Source organism: Ailuropoda melanoleuca, chromosome 4 (genome assembly GCF_002007445.2).
Source record: "Ailuropoda melanoleuca isolate Jingjing chromosome 4, ASM200744v2, whole genome shotgun sequence".
Lineage (NCBI taxonomy): Eukaryota > Metazoa > Chordata > Mammalia > Carnivora > Ursidae > Ailuropoda > Ailuropoda melanoleuca.
In genome coordinates, this window is record NC_048221.1 from 120,718,165 (window position 1) to 120,726,237 (window position 8,073).

Consider the following 8,073-nt stretch of genomic DNA (forward strand, 5'->3'; position numbering starts at 1 on the left):
CCACCGCCCCGCCCCGGGCCAGTCTGGCTCTGCGGTGGCTCTGGCCAGCTCACTGCTGGCCCCGCTCCCCTGCCCCCTGCGGTCACCTGTGCGCTGGCCCAGGCTCCGGGGAGATGAGGGCTCCTTGTTTACCGGCCAAGCACAGATAAGGTTTCTCACAGCCCCACCTGAGCACGGGTGCCAAGGTAAACTCGCTGTCCAGAATTGCTCCCTGACTGGAAAATGTGTCAGTCTATTTACTTCTCACTCCCACTGGAAAAAAGGCTGGGGGGGCGCAGGGAGTGGTTGGCCATGATATCATTCTTTCCACGGAACTTCTCAAAGGCATTGCATTTCACGGTGACTTCCAGGCACCGCTTGCGTTTCGCTGCGCTGTGCGGAACAGAACTGGCCAGGAGCACAAGTTTCTCTTCCTTCTCCACAGCACTATGCCCCCTCCCCCCACCTCTCTCTGGGGTTTTTACTCCCTGCGGGTTTTGCAGGCAGCCCTGGAAAGGAACCTGGAAGCCAAGAGGTGGGTGAGAGAGTTTTCCTAGCATTTCTGGCAGAGGTGACCTGCCTCTGGGGACAGGGTTGGTGGCTGGTGGGGATGGAAGGCAGGTGCTGGCTCCAAGGGGCAGGAAAGGGACTCTCCCTGGGGGGGGGGCGGGCTGCTGCTTTCAGACACACCAGAGAACTGGAAACGAAGAGCAAAACCGGTTTTCTAAAAGCCCTACAAAGGGTCAGCAACAGTTGCGGGGTGCATTCCTCAAAATCTTGTTTACACTTCTCTGGAGGAGAGCTCAGACTTTCTAGTTGGGTTTCTGGTGCCCACAAGCCACTGAGAGATGCCACAGGCTTGCATACAGCATGGAGGGAGGCTGGACTCAGGCTGGGGGGTGAGCCCATCACTCACTCCCCTTAGCAAGATCTCCTGCAGAGCCAGCTCGCTTCCATCTCAGGTCTGAGGTGCTTATTAAGAAAATAAGAATTAATGAAAGAAGAGCAGGGCCTTGCGGAGACGGGTAAAGATAATGTGCTACGGACTGAGAAATAGGATCAATTCGGTCCAACTTAAGAACTTTAAAAATGTTATTTGTAATTTTTCAATATGTAGATAAAAATCAGAGACTAATAATACAGGGAAGCCCTGTGGACCAACTTCCCAGTTATGTCCGTCAGGAAAGACTTGGTTGTGCTGTCCTAACAAACATCCCCAAATCTCAATGGCTGAGAGCAACAAAGGCTCATTTCTTACCCACCCACCTGTCCTCCACGGGCCGCCTGGAGACATCCCGTCTGCTCAGGGACTGGGGAAGAGAGAAGCTTTGACTCTGCGCGGCCACATTGGCCAAAACTTTTGTGCACGGGTTCATGAGGCCAGAAACAGAAGTCACCTCCACTCCAGTTCGCCGGCCAAAGTAAGTCTCTAGGCCACCCCTAACTTCAGAGCGGATGGGCGATGCAATCCGACCATGGGCCTGGAAGGCAGAGAACCAGATATATTCGGTGGGCAGCGCTAATGATGGCCACATCGGCTTTAGCAAATATTAGCATATTGCCTTATTTTCTTTAGGTCTTTCTACTTCAAAGGAAGTAACTATTAGAGATACAACGGAGTTCCCCTCTGTACTCCTCTCCAGCCCATCTCCTCCCTCACTTCCCAGAGCTAAGCACTGTTTTGAATTCAGCGTTAGTCATCCTCATGCATGTTTCTATATTTTTTACTATTTCTATTGCATTTTTTATGTATCCATAAATGTTACAAAATATTACTTATTACGCCCTGCCAGCTTATAAGCTACATACGTGAATTATATACAATATCAGAATCTTCCGCAGTGTTCATTTCTCCCTTAGCATTACAATTGTGAGATCTTTACCTCTGTCGACACAGGCTGTACTGTGCTCCATTGTATAACTATAATACGATTTAGTTATCTTATTTTCTCGTTGATGGACATTTAGGTGGTTGCGAAGCTAGAGCAAACATCTTAATATATGTCTCCTTGTGTCCACATACAGACTAGATGCCCGGGAGTAGAACTTCTGGACATGACCACCTACGACTTTACTAGTTCTTGCCAAATTGGTCTCCAAAGTACTTGTACCAACTTACAATCCCACTAGGAGGGAGTGAGTTTCCGCGACTTCACAGTTCTGCCAACACTTGGCATTGGCTGACATCCATTTTTGCTGATCTGGTAGGTGTGAATGATGTTTTATTGTTGTTTTGATTTGTATTTCTTTGGTTAATAGTGGAAGCAAGCTCCTTTTTGTATTTCGATTGATCTCCTGGGGTTCCTGTTCTACAAACTGATGGTTTATACTCTTTGCCCATTTCTTCCCAAGTGCTGTTTATCTTTTTCTAATTAATTTGATAGATTTCTTTACCTGTTACACTCATTGCAAGTGCTTTCTCTCAGGCTGTGGCTTGTTTTTCACTTTGTTATAATGGCCTTTTGTAATAAAGAAGTTAATTTTTTGAAGTCAAAATTATCGATTTTTTATGTTCTGTTTTTTGATTGTTTGCTTTCTTTCTTTTTTTTTTTTTTTNGGAAGAAGCAGGCTCACAGCGGAGGAGCCTGATGTGGGGCTCGATCCCGTAACGCCGGGATCACGCCCTGAGCCGAAGGCAGACGCCCAACCGCTGTGCCACCCAGGCGCCCCTGATTGTTTGCTTTCTTAAAGAGAAGTTGTTATCTTAAGGTCATGAAGAATTTTTCTGTATTTTCACTCTGTGCTTTAAAGTTTTGCTTTTTGTTTTTAGTTCTTTAATCCACAGAGGGTTGATCTAAGGGAGAAATCTAATTTTGTATTTTCCATATGGATAAAAGTCATTCCTAGGACTCATTTATCAAATAGACCACCCTCTCCCCATGCATTTGTAATATCGTCTCTGCTTGGTATTGTTTCCAAAAATGGGTGGGCCCGTGACTAGGCTTTCTGTTCTGTTCCAACGCTTATCCTTTTGCCCAAACTCTGCTGTCTTCATTACGAGATATTTTGATAATAAATCCTGATATCTGGTAGGGCAAGTTCTTCCACGTTCTACTTTTTCAAAATTGCTTCTCAGTTATTTTTGGCCCTTTGCTCTTCCAAATCCATTTTAAGAAATCAATTTCTTCCAAATCAGATTGTCTAGTTCCAAACAAAACAAAACAAAACACCCTGTTAGGCTTCAAATAAAATTCTGTTGATGAATTTGACAACTTTATGATTTTGAGTGCTCCGATTCGTATTCTTTTGTATGGCATGTGCTTCTGACTTCGCAGCCCTTGTTAGACCCTCATTTCCTCCTCCACTCACCTCTTCAACCCTTCTGACCTTGACTCAAACATTGCTTACTTCCTGTTTCTTATTGTAGCTTCAGTATCTTTACTTCCAGTACTCACCTCTTTCAAAGGTCTCCTAATTCTTCTTTTCAGTGTGCAAAAGGTAAAAGCCGAGACACATTATAATGTAAGGCGGTGGAGGAGGGGCTCTCATAGTCTCCTGGGAGGAGATGTGCCAGCATAATTACATATGAAAGGGGGCACAGTAATCTTGTCTGAACTTCGGGAGGTAGCTTGGGTAGTAGTTAAGAGGCCACACTGCTAAATTTGGATCCTAGCTCTATCATTTACTGACTCTGATCTTGGGCAAATTACTTAGGATCTCGGTGCCTCAGTTTGCCCTTCTGTAATGTAGGGGTAAAAATATTATCTCGTAATATTATGAGAAATAAATAAGTTAATATATTTAAAGTACTTGGGACAGTGCCTGGTATACTGTGTGTTATCTATTATTGTCATTACTAAGATGGGATTTCCAAAGCACATTGGAAATACAGCTAGTCTGAATGTTCAAACTAGACAATATCAAAGTAACTCATTAATCCTAACACGGAACAAAGATGTTGCTGGTTAGCATTGCATCTTCTCAGAAAGGAGAGGGGCACTATCTGCATAATTGAAGGTTTAATCATTAGTGAACCTCAGTGGTGCTAGTTTAGTGTTAACTATGTCACAAATTTCACAGAATCAATGAGTTAGGGTTGGATGGTGCCCAAGAGAATTCAATCCAATTTCCCACCTCATACTTGAAGCCTCTTCAAATAAAGCTATACAAAAGGAAGACTTTTATGAAAGATCAGAAAGGCAGGAATATTGAAAGGACATCAAACCTACTTAAAAAATAAAAAAGAGGAGATGGTAGAAAACTCACATGAATCGATAAAGGCTCAAAGGTTGCTCAGAGTGGACATTTAGAGAAGCCAAAGTGAAAGGGTGTTTTCTGAGAGCTGATAGCCTAGGTACAGGAGAGAGAGTCTGATCCAGAAAAATGTCTGTGCCTTGGGAACCAAGGGAGTATTTGTCAAGATTCTACATTACTGCCTGTGTGGGCTATTTGAGGGGTTTGGAAGATGTCCTTCCCCCTCCCTGCCCCCAGGCTGCCAGGGGACCTGACATTTCCCACCACTGGTACCCTCTTTGGGTTAAGACTTCGGGAACCCTACTGAAAGTATATTTTCTATATAATTTCTTCTATATATATATATAGAGACAGAGAGAGAGAGCTCATGAGGAGTAAACCCATATCAGCTAAGAGACCCTTAGACTGAATTCCTCAGCATAGGCCTAGCTTAGAGCAGAGTCATAAGGTACAAATACAGTGAAGGAAGTTCTGCTGGGCAGAGGGGAAGGAAAATGTTCACAGAGTGTGGGGCCCTCTTACAAGCAGGGGAGACCAGAATGGGAACTCAATGAAACCAAAGGAGGGGAGGAGGGGGGGATGGAGTGGAGAAATACAGTACAAAGTTGTGGTTGAGCACGTGGGAGGGGACAGCGAAGAGTGGGTGGAATCACCAGCCTAGAGTTGCGGCTCCATCTGGATGGGAGCTGGCTCTGGCTCCTAGAAGTTTCTTCCCAATGATCTGGAGAACCACAGACTTCGGGGAGTCTTGGCCCCCTCCAAGGAAGAGGGATTTAAATCAAGGACTCCATGGCAAAATCTCCCTTCAGAACTCAGACCCAAGGGCTAGAGGCTCTTAGGTGCATTGTGATGTGTCCCTGATGATAGTGGCCCCTTGTTATGGGCAGCTGTTCACACTTCAACATCTCTTTTGCTGCTCTTTACACCCTTACAAGCTGGACAAGGCCATGTCATTATTTCCAAGTTATAGAAGAGAAAACGGAGGGTCAAAGAGCAGGACAACTTGCCATACGTCCCATAGCTGGACAGGAAAAAGTCAAGCCAGCTTCACTTCAGGATCCCCACCACTGTCAGAAGAGAGCTTGAGGCCAGACCTGGTTGAGGATATGGCAGTCATTATCTCAGAGCATGGCTGCCCCAGGTGCTAACTCCTCAGGGACAGCTTTGCCAAAGGGGCTGCCCCCAATAGAGGTCATGCATCTGGGTGTGGGCATGCGGTATTGTCATGAATCCTCGTTGCTGCCCTGACCCCATAGCATCTCATGCTCTGGCTCTCTGGCCTGTCCCACTCCTCCATTCTCTTATCTTAGTTCATTCATTCATTCATTCATTCATTCATTCATTTAACACACAGTGGGCACTGATGCACTAGGAATACAGACAGAAAACTGGACCCTCTCACTGCCTTTCACAGTGTGGTGGAGGGAGGCAGTACCTAAACCGACAAGGGCAATGAAACGTTGACTCTTTCCAGAGAGGGAGGGAAGATGGTGTAGTGATTAGGATCACAAACTTTGGAACCAGAATGGGAAAACAAATTATGGAAAGAGGATATATTTGAAGGTATAATGACTGAGACTTTCTTAGAAATAAAGAAAATATAAAACTTCACATTGAAAGGACATAGTGTTAAACAAGATAAATAAAAGAGGAACTCACCCCTAGATATATTGTCGGGAAATTTAAGAACATTAAGGACAGAGAGAAAATTCTCAAAACATCTATAAAGAAAAAGTAGGTCAGCTAAAAAGGAAAAGGAATTGAGGCTCCTGGGTGGTTCATTTGGTTAAGCATCTGACTCTTGGTTTTGGCTCAGGTTGTGATCTCGGGGTGGTGGGATTGTGCCCCAAGTCAGGCTCTATGCTGGGTGAGGAGTCTGCTTGGGACTCTCTTTCCCTCTCCCTCTGCTCCTCCCCCCCACCAAAGTGGATAAATAAATCTACAAAAAATAAATAAAATAAATAAAAAGGAGAAAGAATCAGAATGACATGAAACCCCAATAACAGAACTGGACACAAGACAATGAAGTCATATTTTAAAGTTTTGATGGAAGAAGAATTCAAATCTAGAGTTTTATATCCAGCTAAAATACCATTTAAATGTAAGTAAAATAAAAATAGTATCAAGTATATCATGCTTCAGATACCTTATCCCCAAACCCCTTTTTGAAACATTCTTGGAGCTAATTTTTTAGTGCAGGAAGGAAGCTAGAAAAAAGCTGCAGAATAAACTTGAAGAAGAAGGAGAAGGAGAGAAGTGGAGGAGAAGAGGAAGAAGGACAAGAAAAAGAGGAAGATGGGGGAGGAGAAGGAGGAGGAAAGGAAGGAAGGAAGGAAGGAAGGAAGGAAGGAAGGAAGGAAGGAAAGAAGGAAAGAAGGAAAGAAGGAAAGAAGGGAGAAAGAAAGGGGGGGAAGAAAACATAGGTAAGGTCAAAAATCAGACTGTGGCAACAAGACATTAAACTAGCTGGTGTTTTGAAAAGATTATAAAATATACAAATACATGACAAAATTCATGGGGGAAAGAAAGAGAAGATATAAACATGGAATAAACACTGAAAGAAATCACAAACACAACAGAAAGTTTTAGTCTAATAATATTATGAAGAATTGTAATTAGGAGACAATAAAATTGATGTAATTTTGGCAAAATGTAATTTCCAAAATTAGAATAAGAATAAACAGCACACTGAGTTGCTAGTACTCAGTTAAGAATTAAAACACAATCAAAGACCTCCCCCTTCCTGAAAAGCCCTAGGCTCACAGGGTTTTACAGAAAAGTTCCACCCACTTCTAAGGAGGAGATAATCACATGAGATATATAAATTGTTCTAGAAACTAGAAATCGGTCTCCTTTGTTATAAGACTGGTGTAACCTTTATTACAAAGTCAGATAAGGATTGTAAAAACAAACCAAAAAAAACCTATCAGGCTATTTCATATTTGACTCTAGATATGAAAATTATAAATAAAATATTAGTTAACTGTATCCCACAATGTATTTCAAGAGTTATGACCAATTAAGGTTTATTCTAGAATACAGGGAAACTTTAACATGAGGGGAAAAAACTATTAAGGTGATTTTTACCGTTAATGAACTGAAGAAGAAAAATTTCATGCATTTCATGCATTTAAAGCATTTGATGAACATCTTTGAATTAAAAAAAAACCTCACAGAACTAGAGTAAATGTGTATTTTCTCAACTTGATGAAGGCTATTTATTGAGTATCTACAGCAAATACAGTAAATGGAGAAAGTTTAGACACATCCCTGCCAGCCCAGATGCCCGCTCAGTACTGGAGGCTTAGCCACAGCAATATAATCAGAACAAAGAAGAACTAGAGGAAGGAAAGAGAACTATGACGGACCACACTGAAAGCAGAACATAAGCAACCAACTATTAGTACTAATACGAAAGCTCAGCCAGTTTGCTGAATAAAGAGAATATTATAAAGATTAATATTTCCTCTTCATCAACAATGGAAAGTACGTTAAAATAGAAAATATTTTAAAAGTGTACAATTTTGGGGCACCTGGATAAAGAAGATGTGATATACATACATGTATACGTGCACGTGCACCCACACACCCACCCACACACACACACACACACNCACCCACACACACACATACACACACCACGGAATACTATTCAGCCATGAGAAAGAAGGACATCCTGCCATTTGTGACAACACGGATGGAACCTGAGCACATTAGGCTAAGTGAAACAAGTCAGAGAGAGAAGGACAAACACTGGTGATACCACTTATATGTGAAATCTACTAAAGCGAACTCATGGAAATAGACTAATGGTGTTTACCAGGGGCTGGAGGGTGGGGGAAATGGGGAAATGTTGGTCAAAGAGTATAAGCTTCCAGTCACAAGATGAGTAAGTCCTGG

At 42.8% G+C, this 8,073-nt stretch overlaps 1 long non-coding RNA gene across 1 annotated transcript in view; it reads left to right on the forward strand.

Moving 5' to 3' along the window:
- Positions 1-343: 343 nt before the first annotated feature.
- LOC117802037 overlaps positions 344-8,073 on the forward strand; it is a 15,525-nt gene continuing 7,795 nt past the window's right edge. Inside the window, exons 1-3 of the long non-coding RNA XR_004625051.1 lie at positions 344-514; positions 1,097-1,400; positions 2,005-2,183. This is a non-coding gene — a long non-coding RNA (uncharacterized LOC117802037). The remainder of the gene's footprint in view (positions 515-1,096; positions 1,401-2,004; positions 2,184-8,073) is intronic.